The 22,134-nt window shown below is 38.4% G+C and overlaps 2 long non-coding RNA genes across 4 annotated transcripts in view; one reads left to right on the top strand and one right to left on the bottom strand.

Annotated features, from left to right (window-relative positions):
• LOC115943397 (uncharacterized) overlaps window positions 1–22,134 on the top strand; it is a 202,040-nt gene that overhangs the window by 42,687 nt on the left and 137,219 nt on the right. For 2 of the 3 annotated variants that reach the window (XR_014143171.1, XR_014143170.1), the window contains exons 1-2: window positions 4,740–4,972; window positions 17,307–17,400. The exons of the other annotated variant lie outside the window; for it this stretch is intronic. This is a non-coding gene — a long non-coding RNA (uncharacterized LOC115943397). Of the gene's footprint in view, window positions 1–4,739; window positions 4,973–17,306; window positions 17,401–22,134 lie in introns of those variants that run through there. 3 annotated transcript variants of the gene reach the window in all.
• Window positions 1–22,134, bottom strand: part of LOC145720273 (uncharacterized) — a 332,443-nt gene that overhangs the window by 251,570 nt on the left and 58,739 nt on the right. The gene's annotated exons all lie outside the window — the stretch shown is intronic.

The raw sequence follows: 22,134 nt of genomic DNA, 5'->3' as shown, positions 1-22,134 counted from the left end.
GTCTGGAGAAGGCACTAGCTATGGAAAAAGCATGCCTAAAGGAAGCAAGTAAGGGGGAACCTGGGTGGCTCAGTTGGTTAAGTGTCTGCTTTCGGCTCAGGTCATGATCCCAGGGTCCTGGGATCGAGCCCGCATAGGGCTCCCTGCTCTGTGGGGAGCTTGCTTTTCCCTCTCCTTTTGCCTGCCTCTTCCCCTCCTGTGCTTTCTCTCTCTCTGTCTCTGTCAAATAAATAAAGTCTTTAAAAAAATGAAGGAAGCAAGTAGGAAAGCAAAAGCAAGAAGCAGGATAATGCACAAATTGTACAATCAGCTTTTATGAGATCAAGAAAGTTGTCTATAATACACCATAGACGAGTCATTTAGTCTTACAACTTTTGGTGAGTAAAAATTTCCTTAAAGGAGGTATAATAGAACTATAGAGTCCTATGTGACTCATCAGTTGGGTGATTAGCCTACAATCAAATAGTACAAATAAAAAAGGAAATTAGAAATAACTAATATAAAAGGATATAGGTAAATTCCAAGCCATCCAATAACACTGTCATTCAACTGCTGCAGAGGAGAGAATTTTTCCGTGATGCTTCCATACTTACAGAGTGGAGATTCCCAGTGCTTCCTTTCTTTCAGCAATCAGCCCCCTTCAGTGGGCTCTTGATGTCTAGGTTTCCAAACACAACCACTAGCTCTCCTCTAGATAGTAATCTCCTATTTGAACTTTTCCATCTGGGATTTCTTTCTCAAACATAACCAAAAAAAAAAAAAAAAAAAAGACTGATTACATCCAAGTGAGTTTCCAAGGCAATGGCACAATATCAGCTATTTAAATGTTCCAGAAAAGTCCCTATTTCCATTACAAATATGTTCATTCCTAGACCCTTGCTGACCCAATTATGGTAGGTCACTGTAATTAGATCTCTTACAGTTACCATCCTCTTTTTTTCAAGCTGCATTTTAACCTGTCTCTTTTTTAAACACAATGTAATAAATATTAGGTTTCAAAAAATCACAAGGACAAGCAAAAAGAAAACAGTGTTTGCACATAAGCAGAGAAATAATTCACTGCAGTGTTTAATCTTTGTCTTTTTAAAACAAACTCTAGCTTTGGGAGAAATACTGCCGGAAACAGAAAAGGAAACAATGTCTCACATGCTTCCAAATGTAGTTGAGACATTATAAATAAAATATTTAGTGATTTAACCAAAATTTTTTGTCACCAAGCAATCCTGAGTTTTATGACTTACTATGAATTGTTTGTACACTGCATTGTATAAGATACATCAATTTCATCTTAAGTAGAATTAGCAGAGAATATTTACAGGAGTATTTCAGGAAGTCTTAAATCATTTTGGTGGCTTATTTTGAACTGAGCAAAAAATAAATATTAAAAATTAAAATATCTAATGGTACTTTCTTAAACTACTGTGTCTAGTTACCTGCTGGTTGTCCTTTTGGCATAAGACCATGCCAATATGGTGCACACCATATTCGGCAGATTCTAAAGAACTTTGAGCTTCCTGGAGTTACTTGATTTCTGGCACATTTTTCTTTAGTAGGAGGAGAGCCACAGTATTTTCTAGAGGTAAGACTTACTGTGGTGTTAAGCTTGGGAGTATAAGAATTTTTCTAGAAAGTCAAGAAGCTACAGACTTGACTCAGAGCTAGTACATACTTCAATATTTTTACTGAAATGGAGGATTGGATGAGATAGTAGAATGACTGCTGATTGTCGAAAGTATATTTATATAAAGAATTTAGGAACTTCCTTAGAAATACATCAAATTAAAGGAAAGAGGAATTTAGATATGACAAATTTATCTGTGTAACAATACTCTTATTATTGGAGATGGGTTTCAGTTTTGAGTATAGCCATACTGGTCTGGCTTCAGTTTGATTCCTGTAGGGAATGAGAGATGTGTTTTCTTCACCTCCAGCTTGCACTTTCTTTTAAATGATGAAAGTACTTATGAGGTACGTGGGTGTTGGATGGAAGTGTTTTGTTGCTCCTTCAATTGAGGCCCATAGGGTCAGTGTTATACATGGTCAAAGGAGCTGATAGATTGACATTTAATGTAGATAATCATCCAATTCTTTCTTTTTCATGGTAGGTGACACCCTTCAATAAAATCAGACAGCATTCAAAGCCCTTACTCTGTGTATTAGGGATACAGTGGGAAGCATGACAGACACAGTCTCATCCATGAGAACACTTATAGTCTCATGGAAGAGGCAGATCTTAAAAATAAGTACAACACTAAGTATATAATTACAAGAACGTGAGAACTTACAATGGGAGGATCTGATCTAATGGGGGTCCTGTGGGGAAAGCCTCTTAGAGTGAGATTTAAGTTGACATCTGCAGGATCACATAAATGGAGAATGAAGAAAACATTACAAGTACAAAGAAAAGCATGTGCAAAGATCCTGGGGGCAAGAATGAATTTACTGTGTTTGAGGAACAGAAAGAAGCTAGTGTGGCTGTTGCAAGTAGATTGAAGGGAACAGAAGGGGGATGAGTCTGCAGAAGTAGGCAAGGACCAAATCACAGAGGGCTTTGTCAGCCTTGGTAAGTGTTTTAATTTTATCATAAGAGTAATGGGAAGTCATAAACGGGTTTTGAGTAGGAAGAGACATGTTTAGAATTGCCTTATTGCAAGTCCACTTTGGCTTTTTGTTGGTGAATGGGTTACAAAGTGGCCAGAATTGATGAGGGGAACCTCTTGCAATAACCAAAACCAAGAGACATTTGTGATTTTGGACTAGCGGGTAGCTCTCAAAGTGTTGTCCAAGGACCCCTAGGGCACCCAGAGGTCCTTTCACAGGGCCTGCAAGGTTAAAAGTTATTTTCATAATAACACTAAGATATTATTTGCCCTTTAAATTGTTCTGACATTTGCACTGATGGGACAAAGCAATAATGGGTAAACTGAAAATTTAGCTCCCGTGAAGGCTCATAGTTACTGAATTTTTCATCTCAACATATTCTTGATGAAAAACTCCAAGTTTTATTCAAGAATTTCCTTGATGAAGTAGAAATATTTACTAATTTTATTAAATCTCAACGCTGAGTACACAACTTTTTAATATTGTGTGACAAAACGGTAAGCCATGTTGCTTAAGTCGCTCAAGGTTATTGTCAGCTTCCCATAGCAGAAGTTGTTTTTCTCTTTGTAGTAGCAGAGATCAGGTACTCAACGTAGCAGAGGGCTAAAGAGAGACAACATATGAGTGTGGACACTCTAAAATCAAGAGAAGACAAGAGATAAAGACAATGGGAGCATAGGTAAATATATCCGTGTGCATTTAGGAGTCATTCTGCAAAGCTATTCAGTCTCCCAGGTCTATCTGTTTCATAGTCATAAATAGGCTCTCAGTCTTAAATTGTCTGGTGGGTACTAACAATTATGGAATTATGGCTACAGTGGGTTCATAATGAATCAGGAGAAGGGGTTGTGTGCATCTCTTCCCAATTCTGCATTCAGTGATGTCAGGTTGTAGCTTGAAATCAAACATGGCAATCATACTTACATCACATTAATTCATGAATGCTACAAATCACACCTCCTTTTTTTTAAACCTGGAGAGCCAGTCGTTAAACATTTACTAGCACACTTCTGGTCCCAGGCAGGTCTCTGAATTCTTTCTCTCACGTTCCCAAGGCAAATCATTGGCTATCTCCTTAATCCCCATTTATTTAAGAATCTTTGTTTTTAAAAAATTTTGAGATAATTGTTGGCATTGTTAAAATGTAAATGTCTGGCATATAATATGTGCCCACTAAATATTTATTGAATGTTAATTGAATAAAATGTGGGTTGAGAAAAGGCTAAGAATATATATCTTAATTGCTATTGATATAATTTATTGTCTGTTCTCCCAAAGCACATATTGTGAATATAGCACTTACATCATATTAAAGTTATTTGTTTACATATAAGTGCCAAAATCTAGCCATTGAGACAAGCAATCTAATTCCTTAGCTCCCTTACTTCCAATTTACTTCCAAGAAGATATATTTAGAGAAGGAACTAAAATCTTAATTTCTTTTCTCAGTGATAACATATTACTTTAAATATTTCTAGGGTTGACATCCATTTAGGGAAAAAATACGGACTTGAGCATTTTGAGAGAGCCTCTGTTCAATCATGCTTTATGATCCTCTGCAAAGCCATCCTTCTCTAGTCAATAATTGAAACAAAAAAATGAGCTCACTAATAATCAATTCTCAGTCATTCAAGGATGAATGGTATAATTTGTGGAGTCATTTGTTATCTCCATCTTTGCTTTGCTTTTCTCTCTTTTTGGCTTCCTGCCACTGAATCTTTGCATTATTCATGAGAACCCACACTATTGCATGATTGGGGAAATAAAGGGCTCTGAAATGCAAATCTTTCTTTTACTGTTTGTTAGCAGTTCTCCAAAAAGTGCTGTTGCAGGAGAAGCAGGTCAGAACAATTAACTTAGATGAAATTTGTTTATATTTATAGATTTCAAATGTCCATTTAACATAAAGGTAGATCTGCTTAACTTTATACACTAAAGAGGGCCTAGAAACACTGCTTAAAAGTTGTTTAAAATCTCTAAGAATCTTGTATTTTGTCCATTCCTACAAAGAATCAAAAAATTTAAAAATCAGATTATAACCCCTGCTCCTCCAAAAAAGCCTTTTCACCATTTAAAAATGTATTTCCACAGCAGGTACTTTGTCATGATGAGTGCATTCGAGCATGTTCCTTGGAAGATAAACAGTGGAAGATAAACAAAATGTTGGGCTTCGGTTATAGCAGAGCCTTCCAAAAGAAATAAAGTGACTAGTTAATCCTTAGAGGACTGGAATTTGCTGGACTGTTAGCCAAATGAATATTTAGGAGATTGCCTATGTGTTTCTGTATACATGTGCACAAATCTTGACTCTCTGGTCTGAGGAAAGAGAGGAAGGAAGACAAATGTAGGACCACCGACCTCAAAACAGAAGGTAAGGATTGTAGAGAATACGTGCGTAGGGGTGTGTGGGTGTGTGTGTGTGAGCAGGTGAGGTGAGGCAAAAAGGAGAGTTAACTGTTGACGCCACTAGTGACACTTGGGGTTAAACAGCCAGAATCTCTAAGAGATTTTTCCTGATTATCTGCAAAGCTGCCATGATGGAAAGAAATCTCTGGCCTGGGTGAGGTTTCAGGCAGTCTTACTCCAAAGAGTCTTTTTTAATTGATGATGATGCCATCTCTCTAGTTTGAAGATTGAACTAAGTTTTATTACAACTCACTTGATCTTTTTGCCTTGCTGCTAAATGTGTGTGAGTGTGTGTGTGTGAGTGTGTGTGTGAGTGTGTTTTCAGCAGTCTCTCGGGATATTGGAAAACGCCCAGGCACATTCACATAAATGTCCATTACGTTTACCATGCCGCGTCTCAGAGTGCAAAGACATATTGTTCTGGGCACAGAAGAGAAATCTAGCACCCTAAACCCTCTCACAAACCGGGTCTTGATAATCAGACTTTAAATGAATCCACATCAACCACATCCCTCAATTTCTTGTGTCTGGGGCAGCCACACTGCTGGTTGCACTGAGACTAGGGAAAAGCCCTTGTGTTCGCACTGCTTGGCAGGCCATAGCACAAGAGGAGCTCAAGAAGCAAACCAACACACTGAAGGTGCAATTATCAAGAGACTTATAAATGCTGTGTAGTTCCCAGAAAAACTGTTTCCTGCCCTGGTCAGGTCACCCTCCGGAATGATGTCTCATTTCCCTTCCTGTGCCAGTGAAGAGTGAAGGTCAGCCTCCTACTGTGGAGTAGGGGTCGGGAGAAGAGTAGAAGAACATGGATCTTTTATATTGGGAATAGTGGGAATTTTGACTTTATTTTAAAATCTATGCTATTTCAAATATTTAAGTCATGGCACATGTTACTGACAAATTTCAGGAAAGAACAACTTTGGTTTTTTTTTTTTTTAGGTCCTTAGGAATTGTCCTATGTTCCTGAAATTTCCCTTGAGGCCTTAGCATATTTCTGTTCTTTTTGTGTGCTCTTCAGTTTCTCTTCTCACCATTAATGCAGAGTTTGAGCTTGTGAATCAAACAAATTCACATTATATCAGTAGAGATATACATTTTGAAAATATTCCTGTGAGTTGCTGTTTTACCATGTTATTTTTCCTGCATCAAGCAGCACCCTCTAGCAGAGAATTATTTCCCTTACACACAAAAGTGTCTCAGAATATTTTTCAGAAAAATGCATGTATTGCAAATCAAAAACTAACATGAGGCTGAAACATCCTTTGTGAAAACCTAAAGGAGGGATAATTAAGTACAGTTTTTAGACAGAAGACCCTGGATCCAGAATTTAAAATCATGTAAATGGCTTGGCTGGAATTATATAATCATACATAGGTGAAAAGGACAACAAAAAATTATACTGAATTGCAGTAGCTTTTTTTACTTCCTAATAGCACCACAATAAGACTAAATCACACCCCAAATTGCAACAAATCAGAAATAGTTCATGTTCGAACAATACATAATTTTTATTATCTATCTCATGTTAGTCAAAGTGATGACATTCTTTTATTCTTATTTATCAGGATGAAGGAAGGATTTAAGCTTCATCCTCTTCAAAAGGACATATAAGTAATTTTATTTGGAATTTAGTAGATATTTAATTCATTCTAATCACTTATAAATGTTAATTACAGAAGAGGATTCCTATATATTTAGTTTGAATAGTATTTCAAATCAATAAGTAGAAGTCAGCAATTGCATGACTACTAATATAGCATTCTGGATAAGAAATCAAATCTCCATGTAGAATTACATTTTAATAACTGTTATCATAACCAGGTATGTAGTTAATACTAACAAGACTTGATATGTTTTGTATGTCTTGCCCAGCGTGCATCTTTAAGTAAGGTCCACCTCTTATGCCTCATACCAGCTCACCCATGAGGTAATGCAACCCACATTCCATACCCAGTAATCCCAGGACTTGCCATCCAATTCCAGTTGCACCTGTTTGTTTCCCCTTGGATCACACTCTCACGGGCAGCCTTGCTCCAGATTGTGGTTCTAGTAGTAATACTTGGTTTTCCCAGCTATGATTCCTTGTACTTCTTAAAGACAGTGATTTGTACCCTCCATTTCCTTTCTGGATTTTGGCTCCTTCCTGTTGAATTCCTAACCTGCTTTAACATGTCAGGTTCTAGTCTCTAGGCTTTGTGGTGTCTGGCCAGTGCCCCAGTTGAGCCCATTTAGTATATTGCCATTACATATTTAAGAGTGAACTAAATAAGATTGATAGTAGTCGTGGTAGAGGCATTTTTATATGTTAATGAGAAACCACTTTTCTGACATATTTGCTCCAAACCTATATTTATTTCTTTTGGTAAAATGCTCTACTTACTTATCAGCAAAATGCTAATAAAAGTTGCTTGAAATATGAATTTAGGTCTTTTTCTGCATTTTGACCAATCCAAAGAATTTATTGATATTTGTAACTATCTGTGATTAAATGATAAATGACAATGTATGTGAAAGCATTTTAAATAGTATGAAGTGTTCTACAGGTGCTTATGGGGATATTATCATTACGCACAACCAGTAGTCTCAAGATAAGCCAATGTTTTAGCTTATTACTAAATCTATACTTGAGTCAGATTTCTGCGGGAAGTAGCTTTTCTACTATGTGAAATTTTGTATATGAATATCTCATTTAGGAAATTATTTTATAAATGCTGTACAAAAAAATAGTATCAAAATGAATTCTAAGAATAAATGTCACTTTGACATTAGAAGGAAGGGAAAAATGAAGGGGGGGAATCGGAGGGGGAGACGAACCATGAGAGACTATGGACTCCAGGAAACAAACTGAGGGTTTTAGAGGGGAGGGGGGTGGGGGGATGGGTTAGCCCAGTGATGGGTATTAAGGAGGGCACATATTGCATGGAGCACTGGGTGTTATACGCAAACAATGAATCATGGAACACTACATCAAAAACTAATGATGTACTGGGGCGCCTGGGTGGCTCAGTCGTTAAGCGTATGCCTTCGGCTCAGGTCATGATCCCAGGGTGCTGGGACAGAGCCCCGCATGAGGCTCCCTGCTCAGCGGGGAGCCTGCTTCTCCCTCTCCCACTCCCCCTGCTTGTGTTCCCTCTCTCACTGTGTCTCTCTCTGTCAAATAAATAAATAAAACCTAAAAAAAACAAAAACAGAACTAATGATGTACTGTATGGTGACTAACATAATAAAATTAAATTAAATTAAAAAGAAAAAGAATGTCACTTTCAAATATGCTTACCATTTACAGTTTTACCAGTGTGCTGAAAATACCTGATTAAATACTGAAGATATGGATGAGGATGTTTGTACTTTTAGAATCTCTTTCTCCATACCTCATATGAAAACAATTTCTTTTCAAATAATAATGTATCTCAGCGAGAACACAAGGTTAGCCAACTAATGCAGTCACATGACAATTATCTTGAAGAATAACATGTAATTTACTTAGCAAAGGAACCTGAATTTTTCTACATTTTAAAAGATAGGAAAATTAGATAAATGTGGGTTTATGTGGGATTTGTATTATTCCATGGGGAGAAATTTGAATGCTCTTCAAAATATGGGTCAACTGATCTCACTAAACATTTTGAAAAATTATTTAACTTTCTGTCTTGCTTAGGATGTAGGGATCATGTCACTGTCCAGAAATTTAATGTATAACCCATGCAGGAATGTATTTAATACATTTAGTCTTTGTTCTACATAGTGTACCCTAAAATTAAAATATTGCTCACTGGAAAAAAATTGTTCATAACTATGTATTTTCTAAACATAAGTGGACAAATATGTTGAAATCAAAGTCAGATCACAAAAACTAACCCCAAATAATTTGCTGGAGGGAAGTTCATGTATACTCTGAACTCCTGGAACTCTAGCTCTGGCTGAAAACTTTGTAAATAAATCTTGTGCAACATAGTGGACTGGGGGTTAGAGGCTATTTTGTATAAATAAGCAAAGACAGAGCTTGTATTTGACGTACCCTATTACAGAAGACTCTACCCCAAGGTTTTCAAGTATTGGAATTCATAATAGAAAGCCAACTATGTCCTTGGAAGTTTAATGCGTCTCATCAATTATATGACATTTTAAAACATGTGTATTCAGACCACGAGCTATGGACTATTTGAAAAATCATTATGATGCTTGTTCTGGGGATAGGCCTAAAATTTTAATTTCCAAATTTGGGATATCATTGAATTTTATTACAGGAAAAGATAACTCCAGACTCTGTGCCAAGCAGAATACAAGGTTCTTCATTTATAACTCTCAGTTTCTTGTAACAACCAACAAGGTAGGCATTCTACCCACAATTTGTAGATGAAGACTTCGTGATGCAGGCTGTAAGAACCAGCTTTGTGGGGAGTTCTCAAACTCATTCATTCATTTATTTATTTATCTTAAGCAAATAAACGAATGCTTCATTCATTGAGAAAGATATATTTATCTACTACAGATTAAAAAGGAAATGGCACAATTCCCACGTCTGCAGGAACTCCAGGGATGATTGAGTATGTGATGGGTCATTGATCTAAGAAGTTCCTTTCAGGGATAGGATGATGGAGCAGGAGTTTAGAATCTCGAAAAGAGGATCAGAGAAAGACTAGAACACAGACTTATGCCTCTGTAAAAGGTACTATATACACACTTATACAGGTTTCACATCTTCAATTTGAATCTCAAAGTGCTGAGGGACACCACATTCCTTAGGCTGCCTCATAAGTAGTTACTCCACACTTCCAAGCCAGCCTATTCTCTGGCTATCATACACATACAGGTCCAGAACACCTGAAAGAGTTCTAGGAACCAGAGAAAATACTACAGACTTCTCATTCCCCGGTGTTTTGACCCTCAAATTCCCGTGGAGGAGAACTCGGCAGGCTCCTTAAATTCAGTTTAATTCAGTTAAAAAGTATTATCTTTCTCAGAAGACCATCTGTTATGCCTCTCTCTGAGTGTTCCATTCTCCCTTCTTCTGGGTTAGCTTGAAAAACATGATCACTTCCACCTTTGGAAACTCTCCTCCTGCCACCACCCCTGTTTGAGGCAAAGATGAGATGAACGGTGCTTATACTAAATTTCTTATTTCAATTTGTTTAAAGGCTTGACTTATTTGAATCACTGCCTCCCTTCTTTGACTCCCTAGCCTGAGCAATCTGTCGACAACCTATGACCCAGCTAGATAAAAAGATGACAGAGCTGGGGTTAGTAACACGCAGTATGGAGACAAGAGTGATTTTTATCACCTTCGACAGCCTAATATGAGTCATATCCACGTCCATCTCGTTCAGTATTTTATTACCAGTAGAACATCTAAAGAGTATGGCATCAAGTTTAAATTTTAGGTTCATCCAGCTTCTTTTGGTGACATACAGTCATAATAGTTTGGAGCTAGAATGGACTTTTGTTTCTTCATTTAGTCCAATGCCCTCAATTACCTTAGAAAAAAAATAAGGATCTTCTGACACATGCCGAACAAATATTATATAAAGCTTTTTATATACATATTCTCTATACACATATTTTAAATTCTCTCAAATTCTTATAATAACCATCAGCGGAGAAATCATTATCCTTAGTTTATAGTTGAAGGCCCTGACATTCAGAAGATTCAGGAAGATTTTAAGATTTCTAAGAGTAGGGGAAGCAGACATTAAAAAAAATACCCTGTACCATAGGAAAAAATGTCCAGGGAACAAAACTAGATGTGAGGAAGTCAGCTGTGGCTTATCCCATTAGTCTCAGAAAGTTATGATGTTGGCTCAGACTAGAGACTATGGGGATGCAGAGAAGGGGAGAATAGAATCAATAGAAATTTAGAGTACAGAACCAATGGGATGTAGTGATAAATTTGCTGTGGGAGGTGGGAGGAAGAAGAAAGACCCCAATTTGACAACCAATTATTGGCTTAAAGAACTGGCTGAAAGGTGGGGCCACTTGCAAAGATACAAAGCTTTGACAAGAAGATTTGGGAAGTGGGGGTGAAGGAGACAGCAGAGCAAGGGTGCAGGGAGGAAGGAGATCATAAAGTGCTGACATGATACAGGCAACTTCTTCAAACAGTTTTTAGGATTAGAGATCTGAGGATACATTTTCTACCAAATGCCCTCTCACCCTTTTCCTTCCCTTTACCCTTGTGGCAATCCAAATGGTACTTGGGCTTTGGTTTGAAAATACAGATGTTAACGGCATTTTCTGGGCAACTATAGAGGTTGGTATTTAGCAACTCACTTGATCAAAGACCTAAGTGGGGAGAAAAGGGCAGTGTCATAGAAGATTTACTAGTAATAGGGATCTCATCTCAACCTAAACTGGAATTTGAAATTTCGGCATGTGTTTGATAAAATGTGCAGCTAAAAGCTCACAGAGTTCTATCTGGGTGGAGTAGTTTATATAGCAGGAAAGCGTCTCCAAAGAGGAAGGCATCTGGAGACAGATATGGAAAAGGATATGAGTGGGCAGGGTGCTGTCTCTGTTATTAATGGGTCCCATAGAGTGAGCAGACAGGGGCTGCAGGAAAGAATTTTAGGGTTCTGTTTTCACTGGCACAGAAGCACCTATCATGTGGCTTAGAAACCTAGGTGATGAAGCAGGAACAGGTTAGGGAAGAGCATCATTTTCTCTCAACACTGTAAATATTTTGCTCCATTCTCTTCTTATTTTACATGGCTTCTGAGAAGTCAGATGTCACTCTTATCTTTGTTCTTCTGCAAGTAAGGTGTTTTTTATCCTCTGGCTTCTTTCAGAATTTTTTTTTTTTTTTAAAGATTTATTCATTTGGGAGAGAGAGAATGAGAGACAGAGAGCATGAGAGAAAGGAGGGTCAGAGGGAGAAGCAGACTCCCTGCCGAGCAGGGAGCCCGATGTGGGACCCGATCCCGGGACTCCAGGATCATGACCTGAGCCGAAGGCAGTCGCTTAACCAACTGAGCCACCCAGGCGCCCTCAGAATTTTTTATCTTTAATTTTCTGTAATTTCAAAATGATATAGTGATGTATAGTTTTTTTTTTCTTTTTCTTTCTCTTTCTCTCTCTCTCTCTCTCTTTTTTTTTTTTTTTTGGCACTTATCCTGCTTGGTGTTCTAAGCTTCCTGGACCTGTGGTTCGGCATCTGACATTAATTTGGGGGAAATCCTCAGTCATTACTGTTACAATATTTCTGTTTCTTTCTTTCTTTCTTCTCTTTCTGGTATTTCCATCACACATATATTACACCTTTTGTAGTTGTCCCACAGTACTTGGCTATTGTTTTTTTCAGTCTTTGTTCTTTTTGCCTTTCTAAAAAAATTTATTTATTTATTTGTTTTTGATGTAGTGTTCCATGATTCATTGTTTGCGTATAACACCCAGTGCTCCATTCAATACGTGTTCTCTTTAATACCCATCACCAGGCTAACCCATCCCCCAACCCCTCCTCTCTAGAACCCTCAGTTTGTTTCTCAGAGTCCATAGTCTCTCATGGTTCATCTTCCCCTCCGATTTCTGCCCCCCTTCATTTTTCCCTTCCTACGATCTTCTTTATTTTTTTTTTAACATATAATGTATTGTTTCAGAGGTACAGGTCCGTGATTCATCAGTCTTACACAATTCACAGCGCTCACCATAGCACATACCCTCCCCAATGTCTATCACCTAGCCACCCCATCCCTCCCACGCCCCACCACTCCAGCAACTCTCAGTTTCTCTCCTGAGATTAAGAATTCCTCATATCAGTGAGGTCATTTGATACATGTCTTTCTCTGATTGACTTATTTCGCTCAGCATAATACCCTAGGTTCCATCCAGGTCATTGCAAATGGCAAGAATTCATTTTTTTTTTTGATGGCTGCATAATATTCCATTGTATATATATATATCACATCTTTATCCATGCATCTGCTGATGGACATCTTGGCTCTTTCCACAGTTTGGTTATTGCAGACATTGCTGCTATAAACATTGGGGTGCATGTAGCCCTTTGGATCACTACATTTGTATCTTTGGGGTAAATACCCAGTATTGCAATTGCTGGGTCGTAGGGTAGCTTTATTTTCAACTTTTTGAGGAACCTCCATACTGTTTTCCAGAGTGGCTGCACCAGCTTGCTTTTTGCTTTTTGAAGATTCAATTGTCATATCTTCAAGCTCAGAGATTCTTTCCTTAGCTTTGTCCAGTTGACTAATAAGCCCATCAAAGGCATCCTTCATTTTTGTTGTAGTGTTTTTTATCTCAAGCATTTTTGGTTCTTTCTTAGAATTTCCATCTCTAGCCTTAGATTGCCCATCTGTTCTTGCATGGTTTCTATGTTATCCATTAGAGCCCTTAGCATATTAATAATTGTTTTAATTTCTCTGTCTGATAATTCTAATATTCCTACCATGTCTGGTTGTGATGCTTACTCTATCTCTTCAAATTGTGTTTTTTATCTTTTGGTGTGTCTTGTAAGTTTTTCGTGATAGTTGGACATGATATACCCAGTAAAAGCAACTGTTGTAAATAGGTTTAGTAATGTGGTGGTGAGATATGGGGGGGAAGGAGAAGCATTATATAGTCCTGAGATTGGGTCTCAGTCTTTGTGAGCCTGTGCTTCTGGGCCATGGAGGAGCATCACTTCACCATGTCTAGGCATAACACAGCCTGGCTCTGAGATGGCAAATGCTGCTCGAGCTTGAGGGTTTGCACTCGAGAGAACCAGGTTAGGGGTCAGCTCTCTGAGCAAGGAGCCAGCGTTAAGTACCACTCTTAAGTGGTTCTGCTAGCCAAGAACTCAACAAGGGATGAGAAGCCGAAAAATCTGGGAGGAGTTCTTTCCAATCCCATGCTATGGATTTGAGGACTACAGAAATAGTTGGATGAGACTGTGCAATTACGCATGGAGGACCATGAGTTTTTAGCCATTGCTGTTGTTGTGGTTTTGTAAGCACAGAGTGGCCAAGCCTGGGGGAAAGGTGAATTACAGGCTTGTAATCCTGTAGTTTTTAAGATGTTCTTAAGATATTCTGAAGATGAAGTGTGCTTCAGAATCACTGGTGGAACTTTTAAAAAACATCCAGGCCCATGTCCCATTTTCAGGGTTTCTGATTTAGGAAGCCTAGGGTGGCATCTGGCAATTGTGTAATGAAAAAGTTCCCTAAGTAATTCTGCTGCTTATGCCTGGTTAAGAACCACAGAGAAAAAAATGAGATTTTGGGAGGTATTTCCCTTTTTGAATTCATTGTTTCATATCCTCATCTCTTTCTCCTCGGCTTTCCCCATCCCATTAAAACAGCTTCCTTTCCCGGCCATTGGCTTTCTTCATTCCTCACTGAAGGCTTCTCTGAAGGAGAATTACTGAAAGATCCAGCCAGGCTTAGACTGTTGGATTCTTCATACTTGGACTCAGATGAAAGGAAAAATTAAGAATGTAAACATCCTATTTTCTTCCTTAGAAGAAAATGGCTCACAATTTTATTTTGTTTGATCAGCTTGGTGTTAAACAATTGTGTGAATATTTTTCTTGAAACATCCTCTCTCTTCCACTACTATTTCCACAGCTCACTTGACTGTTATTTTTGCTTAAAAGTTATCAATGGAATTTAGACATCAAAGCACTTTCAGCTTCATTTCTCCACTCTGGCTCCACAGGCTATCACCACTGCCCTCCAGAGTTGTAAGCCACGGAAATGATCCCAAATCACACATTCTTTCATTCATTTTTGTGTAAGCTAGAGGAGGTTGTCTTTCTTTTGTAGAACGTATATCACTGGACATAAACTAGGTTAGTGACCTAATTCCTGGTTAATGAGTCCTTTGTTCCCTAATGTTACTGTTAATTTTCAATCCAATGGAATTCTTGTCTTCCTGAAATAAAGCTAAAATATAATAACTGTGTAGTAATTATTTTTTCAGGGCAAAAATTTAAAATGCCCATTCCTTAATTGAGCAAATGGAGGTCATAGTTACAACAGGCATTGAACATATTTTTCCATTTACTCTCCAGGAATTAAAGAGGAGAAAACTGATCATGCTCCACTTTGAAAGAGCCACAATTAAGCAGTCTTTTTGTATTACTTCTCAGAGGAAGGAGCCTGAGATTCTAAAGAGAGGAATGATGCATTAAGTGCTGGGAAAAAAAAGGAGAGTCTTCAGTCTTGGGAATGTAATAAGCTGGTGGTCAGCTGAGTGCCCTGTGACCCAATCAGCTGCTGGGAAAAGTAACACAACTGCTCTGCTGGAGGGACATACATTCTAATCAGATATGGTCCAGTATCCAGGGAGCTTCTGGTATCATGAGAAAAGGAAGTGCTGTTCCTTTCAACTGAGAAACTGTAGAATGTCTCACTCATCCTGGTTTTTTTTTTTTTATTGTTGTCTCTTTTTTTTATTAGCTTTGTGATAAAATTTCAATTTAAAAATTGATTATATAAATCGGAAGTGCTTCAAATCATCTCTTTTTTATAGATGACATTTATCTCTCTAAAAAATTTTAAAGAAAATTCTAATGTTCACTGCACAGAAAATGAAATGGAAATTGAACCTCTTTATTGCATTTTTTTTAATTCCTTGGCTTCTTCAGTTGATTTGGATTTCCTATTCGTAAGTTAAAAGAAACTCTCTTCCCCAAACCTTTGTGTTTTCTTGGGTGACTTTAGATAAGTGATTTGCCCTATCCATATCTCAGCATTTTATTTGGAAGTTAGGAAAAAACACAAGTACCTCCCTATTATTATTACTATAGAATGGACTTTCAGATAAAACACTAAGAATTTACTCAAACATATTCCTCTGAACTATTTCATCACAAAAACTAAAACCATACATTATTAAATTAATATTGCTGTTTCAATGAACTCCTTTGACAACGGTTGCAAGGTGCAATTTGAGGAGTTTTATGGGCCAATGATAGGGTTAGGCATACACTTTCTACTCCAAAATCTCTGGTATCTTTCTTTGTATCATCCAGAAAGGGTAGTGGAGTTGATAGATATGACCTTGAAAATAAAATAGAAAAAAAGAAAGAAAAGAAATGCTTTCTATTTCCCAATGCTTATTAATTTAAAATTTAAAAAAAATTTTTTTTTAAAGATTTTATTTATTTGACAGAGAAAGACACAGTGAGAGAGGGAACACAAGCAGGGGGAGTGGGAGAGGAGAAGCAGGCTTCCCACTGAGCAGGGAGCCCGATGTGGGGCTCGATCCCAGGACCCTGGGACCATGACCTGAGCCGAAGGCAGACGCTTAAGGGCTGAGCCACCCAGGAGCCCCTAAAACTCAAAATTTATTTACATTTTTCAGTGGAGGGATCAGTTTATTTTTTTTAATTTTTTAAAAAAGATTTTATTTATTCATTCAAGACACAGAGATACAGAGAGAGAGAGAGAGCATGAGCAGGAAGCGAAGCAGAGGGAGAATCAGGCTCCCCACTGAGCCAGGAGCCAGATGTGGGGCTCGATCCCAGGACCCTGGGATCATGACCAGAGCTGAAGGCAGACGCTTAACCATCTGAGCCACTCAGGGGCCCCAATAATGTAGTTTAATACATAAAGTGGCATATGAATAGTGGCAACACCAAAGAGAGGCTCAGGAAACCAAGAAGTAACTATGTGTAAAATATTGTAGTTTGGAGATGGATAGAAAGAAAAATTAGGAATGGCCCCCACTTTCAAAGGAGATTTTAACCTGGTAGAGTATGACTTACTAAAGGGAGGAGCAAATCAGATTTAGGGAGGGAACAAGACAGAGGTTGTGGGGAAAGTGCTGAAGGTGAGCTGCAAAGGGAAGGTTGTACCCCTGTGGTTCTGAGAACAGAAATGTTGTTGTTGGGATGTCTTTTAATCCCCATCCTTGCAGAGGGACCAATGTTCTACCATCTAGGTTGGAGGGAGAATTTGTGAAGAAATTCCACCCAAATCTGGAATCTGATAGCACTCATTAGTCCACCCATTGTGTCTAGTAGTTTCATGCCATCTGAACTTCAGTGGTTCTTAAACTTTGGAACAGCATTTGTCCCTTAGAAAATGTGAATAAACTATGGTTCCTCCTCACAAGTGGAAGGAGTGGGGTGGGGGGAGAAGCAGATAAGCAACTTCAGGGACTTCCTTCCAAAGTCTTTAGGCAATCACCTAACCTCTGTGTGTCTCAGTTTCTCAGTTTGTAAAATGGGAATGACAATACTTACTCCACAAAGTAACTGCAAGAATTAAATGCAATAATTATATGAAGTATCTAGCACAGATTCCAGGGCAAATGTTCAATAAATAACAGCCATTCTTTTATTCTTTCTTCCTTTTGTTTTCTGTGAGACTGTGTCCTTCTTTCACTGTGACTGATGAGACACGGACAAAGTTGGGGGATCGAACAAGGACTGTTCACCAAGGAAGATGAAGGACATAAAGGGTATGGAGAGTTGAATTTCATGCTCAGGCATAAAACATGATACAGTAAGGAAACCTGGGAATGTCACAGGAAGTTATCTGTGGGAATGTCTAGGAAAATTCTATTAAAAAAAACCCATAAAGATGTTGCTCTAGCTGTAAATATTTTGCGGAATTAATATAATAACATTAAATAGCACTAATTTCAATAACAATGTCAAATGTACATATATGGAGAACTTACTATGGGCCAGGCATTGTGCTTAGCTTAGCTTGCATAAATCACCTCATTTAATTCACACAACAATATGGAATCATACTGTCCATAATACCTCATCTGAAATTTTATAATAAAAAATCTCTGAAAATTAAAATTTTGAAATAATTGATTCAGCAACAAAATCTGACCTGAACTGACATGTGGCTATTCTTAGTCTTTATTTCTCTCACTTAAAATGAATATTCATACATTTTGCTATAGAAAGCTTAACGTTTGGTCATGAGGTGTTTCTTAGATCCCACTTGGGTAATGCTCTGTATTGCCATTATAAAAAAGTCTCCAAATTTCAAAACTCACCTGGCCTCCAGGATTTTAGATAACGTAGGGTAGACTTTGAGAAAAGCTAATATTTATTGAGAACTTGCTGTGTGTCAAGTTTTGGTCCAAGTTCTATTGATCTTAGTTCATTTATCCTCATAATAATCCTGAAAGGCACATACATTTATCATCCTTCTTGCTTTATACTTGAGGCACCTGAGGTACAGTGAGGTCAAGGAACTCAAAGGTACCAGCTAGTTACTCAGAAACACAGAATTTGGATCCAGGCAGTGTGGATGTGGGAAGCTTTTGCTTCATTGCTACACATACTGCCTCATTTATATTATTGCAACTGTTATTCTCACTCTGTAAATGAATATTTTAAAAATGGAGATTAAGTAATTTTATCCAAGAGAGAGTGTCTGTGTGATCTTGGGCAGGTTGCTTAACCTCTCTGTGTCTCAGCTTTCCTTTCTGTAAAATAGGGGTAATGATAATACATAGGACATAAGCTTGTTAGAAGGGTTAAGTTTAAAGCATTTACAGCAGTACATACATAGACCAGTGATTATACACCTTACACAATCATTATGTTTTAGCTCTTACTATTATTAAAACTAGGCCATGGGGATGCTAATAAGGATGAGGAGGATATAATGATAGGTAATTCTCATGCAAAGACTTACTATAGAAAATAATATTTTTTTCAGGTATTAAATCAGTGTTTTCTTTATTTTTTGTTTCCTAGTCCTAGATGTTTACCGGCTGCTTTACCTGTTGAATCAATGGTACTGCTTCAGAGTGAAAGTAGGTACAGAACAAAGAGTTCTTTTATTCCTCTTTGAGTCCTCAAGCTGACTTCTTTCAATCCATTGCAAAAGTTTAGTCAGGAAGGCATACTTTGTTAAAGAACAAGAGTGTTTTTAAATTCCAAAAACTTCTCTTTACAGTTGAAAGTCTGGTTTGATTCACTCAATTCCTATAGTATTGTATTTATAAGAAGACACAGCATAAAAAGAAAAGAGACTATACTCAAAGGAAGTTTCCTTATGACAGGAAGGAAACTTTCCTTCACTAAGAAGAATAGGATTTGGAAACTAGAGAAAAAGAAGGAGAGTATAGATATTAGTGACCTACCTACCTACTTGGGTACTAATGCCCTGGGGAGAGGGAAGAGGGAATGCTGTAAACTGCTTAGCAAAGCTTTATATTCAGCCTTGTGTTGGTGCTATGTAGTCAAAAGCAATGTCTGAGGAAATGTTTGAAGGCTGCCTCAATTCTGCATACTGTGGCATGATGAGGAAAATCAGCTCATGGCTCTTGGGTCTCCAATGAGGATCATAGATTTGAGCCAATCAGCAGAATGAAAAAGAGTCACTGTGGGGACATTAGGATGAGGAAACATGACAAGATCCAGAGGCACTAACAGATATGACACCACAGAACAAGACCAGACCAGTCATACCTCAGAAGGCACTGTTGTGGGCTATCCAGTGATGAGAAAAGGAAAGGAAAATTCCAGAAGACAGCACGTGGACCTCCCAATACACACCATGCTGCCATAGACCCAGAAGCCAGTTGTAAAGGAAAGAAAGTTAGAGAAGACTCTGTAGAGGGGAGACACAGTTGTGACTAACATTTAATTGACTGATTTATTTCCCTAAAATATTTTAAAATCAAAAGAAGTTGAGTTAGTTTTATTTGACCAATTTTATTTTTTCCATCTAGTAGAAGGACTTGGACTCCAGAGGATTTGTGAGATTAAATAACAAAGGCAGCTAGCTTTTTTTTTTCTTTTTTTTAAAGTTGAATTTACATTCAATTCTATTATACGTCAAAAACACTAAATTTCAGGATTTTCTAAAACCAACCTCCATTCTAAGTTTTGTCAGAATTTGGCCACAAGGGATAACAAGGACATGTAATTATGCTCCATCCATAAACAACTAGAAAACTGGACAAAATTTAGGAAATAACTATTTTAAGAAACTTGATGGTAAGCAGTACAGGACAATAATTATCTTGGAGGAAAGAGAAACAAATGAGGTGAGCTCTACCTTTGCAGAATTTGTGTAATTTCCACTGAAGTACAGGAAGGGAAATCCAAACAAAACTTGGGTATATCAGTGAATTGAGGAGACAGAAACTATCATTTGGAGAAGCCAAGGCAATTAGAATATGTGGGGCAGACTGCCTAAGAGGAGGGAGCTATGCAGAAGTGCTCCAGATATCTTCATAGGAGTCCCATCAAGTCTTTGGCTGAATTTCAATATACAAATAAATCACTGGGCATGAACAATTTCAGAGGACAGAACAATTACCAGCAAGCTGTATGCTGAACAATTCCTGGAGCTAGTAAAGGTCTGAGAATCATTCAAGTTCCCATAAGCCCAAATGAAGAGATCATCATGAACATATAATACATTTAGTGGAGAGCCCAGAAAAACCTCACCTTAAAAGTGGGGCTAAATGAGCATTAAAAATATACTAAATTCACCCAAAAAGATATAACAAAATTCAGCATTCAAGAACATACAACCATGATATTCTGCATCCCACTAAAATCGCTACATATATGAAGAAGCAGAAAAATGCGACCCATAACTTGGAGAAAAGTCAGTAAATAAAACAGACCCAAAATTAAAAAGATAATCAAATTAATCAATAGACAAGAACTTTAAAACAGCACAAATCCAATATACATATTGGATAGTGATACAAGTGTCCAGAATGAGGCACAGAGAAAAACAAAGGCTGAAAAAAATTAGTCTTTAGTGACCTCTGAGACAATAACAAATGATTTAACACTTGTACAACTGGAATTCCAAAAGAGAAGGGAAGGAAGAGAAAAAAATATTTGATGAATGGCCAAACTTTTTTCAAATTTGATTTAAAAAGTTATGAACTTTCAGAACCAAAAGACAAACTGAAACCCAAGTAAAATAAACATCAATCAAATCTGTCCAAGTCTTATTGTAATCAAACTGCCAAAAAGGTGGTAAAGAAGGAATCTTAAGAGGAGGAGCAAGATGGCGGAGGAGTAGGAGACCTGGATTTCGTCTGGTCCCAGGAATTCAGCTGGATAGGGATCAAACCATTCTGAACACCTACGAACTCAACAGGAGATCGAAGAAAATAGCAACAACTCTCTGAACAGAAAAGTGACCACTTTCTGGAAGGTAGGAAGTGCGGAGAAGTGAATCCGAGGCGATATTCGGGAAGATAGACAGCAGGGGAGGGGGCCTCCGTCTGCCACTTCTGGCAAGTGATAGAGCCTCCCAGCACAAAATCAGAACTTTTATAAAAGTCTGCTCTGCTGAGGGACGTCGCTTCAGTGGCTAAGCAGGGGGATGGAACCCTCACGGGACAGTGTGGTCTCAGGACCCTCGGGTTCACAGAAAGACTGGGGGTGCCTGAGTGCGGCAGAGCTCCCAGGTATTGGAGCAGGGAAGCCGGCTGCAGAGATGGAGCCGAGGCACAGGCTCTCAGCTCGGGGTTGCCATAAACCATGATCCGCAGCACAGTCAGGCCACTGCTCCTCCAGCAGGGACCCAAGAAGCGGCAGATCTGGGGACACTCCCCTTCCTCCCCTGGAAGGAGCGGCACAGGAGTGCACCACAGAGATCTCCTGGGTTTGGAGACTCCACATGGGGTCGGGTGCCAGAGACAGAAATGCTCGGCCACAGGCTGGGTGAGCACGGAGTGCGGCCGGAGACCAGGGAGATGGGAGTGACTGACGGCTTTTCTCTGGGGGCGCACTGAGGAGTGAGGTCCCGAGTTCTTGGCTCCTCCGGGGCAGAGATTGGGAGGCCTCCATTTTCACTCTCGTCCTCCAAAGCTGTAGGGAAAGCTTGCAGGGAACAAAAGCTCCCGAGAGCAAACCCCAGCAGATTACTTAGCCTGGACCGGGCAAGGGCGGGGCACTTCCGCCTCCGGCAAAGACATTTGGGAACCACGGCAACAGGCCCCTCCCCCAGAAGATCAGCAAGAACAGCCAGCCAAGACCAAGTTTACCGATCAATGAGAATGGCAGAGCTCCAGCACTAGGGGAATACTGTACATAGAATTCATGGCTTTTTTACCATGATTCTTTAGTCTTTCAAAGTTAATTTTTTTAACTGTCTTTTTTTTTTTGAATTTTTCTTTTTCCCTTTTTCAACCAACATCTTTTTTTTTTTTAAAGATTTTATTTATTTATTTGAGAGAGAGAGAATGAGA

Source organism: Leptonychotes weddellii, chromosome 2 (assembly GCF_054177405.1).
Source record: "Leptonychotes weddellii isolate Sample4059 chromosome 2, ASM5417740v2, whole genome shotgun sequence".
NCBI lineage: Eukaryota > Metazoa > Chordata > Mammalia > Carnivora > Phocidae > Leptonychotes > Leptonychotes weddellii.
The sequence above is the reverse complement of the archived record's forward strand: the minus strand, read 5'-3'. Positions and strand labels throughout refer to the sequence as shown.